Here is a 1,040-nt window from a genome sequence, read left to right as displayed (position 1 = left end):
GTCAGCAGCTTTCAGCTTTTATTTTCCTGCTTTCAGCAAATGTCAGCTGTTCAAATTCAGCTCACATTTAACCATGAAACCGTTTCAGCTGGTTTCAGCTTCTTCAGCAGCTTTCTGCAGAAATAATTTAGCAACGAGCGTTCACGCTGAATTTTTGACAGGAAATGACGTTTGTCTAGTTGACTTGAATTTCTGTAGAAGAAAAAACACTAAAGTCTGTTTGAAGTTTGATGAATTTCACAGTTTGAACAAATCGATCGATCTGACGTGTTTATTTATAAAAACTGGATGTTTTGGAGGAATAAACACCCGCTCCTTAAGAGCCGAACCTGGAACCACAGACCTGTATCCATCTGAGAGACTCAGAGGTCGGGGTTAAGTGGCTAAAGAAACAAATCTCAAACATTCCTCTGAAAATGTTCAGCTGCTGAGCTGACAATAAGTGGAATAAATCAGCCGAAGACCAAAAGCAACGTTTAGAAGATGTATCTGGAGCAGTGCTGATGGAGACGACTTCAACAGATTACAAGACAGTTGTCCTAACTTGAGCTTCCTCTTAAAAAAACACCCTTGAGCCAGTTTTAAAAGAGGTCATGTTCCCTGACCGGGAATCGAACCCGGGCCGCGGCGGTGAGAGCGCCGAATCCTAGCCACTAGACCACCAGGGAGGGCTGCAGCTGCCCTCAGACAGACGCTTGTTGTAGGAGATGTTCCGTCCTGACAGACTTCTGCTGCACATTTCAACACATTAAAGACGTTTATTTTTAGACACAACCAACAAAGTTCTAAAGCAGGACCAGGAACTGAACGATGGCACCACAAGGTTTGGTTGATTGGACTGAAACAGAGCAGAGAAGCAGCCGAAGTTCAAAGAAAACCCTTTAAAGACCTTCAGAAGGTCCAGAGACCTGTTGATTTACCACAGATCAATCAGGAGAGTTAAAACAAACAGAATAGTAGCTAAAAAAAAGGCAGAACAGTAGCTAAACCCTTTAAAACACAAGATAGAAAATCTGAACAGTAGCCAAAGCCTTCCAAAC

General features: G+C 42.8%; 1 non-coding gene across 1 annotated transcript; it reads right to left on the bottom strand.

Moving 5' to 3' along the window:
* Positions 1-596: 596 nt before the first annotated feature.
* On the bottom strand, positions 597-668 carry trnae-cuc. The gene has a single exon. It is a non-coding gene; the product is annotated as a tRNA-Glu (tRNA).
* Between the last annotated feature and the right edge of the window lie 372 nt (positions 669-1,040).

This window comes from Nematolebias whitei, unplaced genomic scaffold, assembly GCF_014905685.2.
Source record: "Nematolebias whitei isolate Nwh7 unplaced genomic scaffold, NemWhi1 Nwh_scaf_10498, whole genome shotgun sequence".
Lineage (NCBI taxonomy): Eukaryota > Metazoa > Chordata > Actinopteri > Cyprinodontiformes > Rivulidae > Nematolebias > Nematolebias whitei.
The sequence above is the reverse complement of the archived record's forward strand: the minus strand, read 5'-3'. Positions and strand labels throughout refer to the sequence as shown.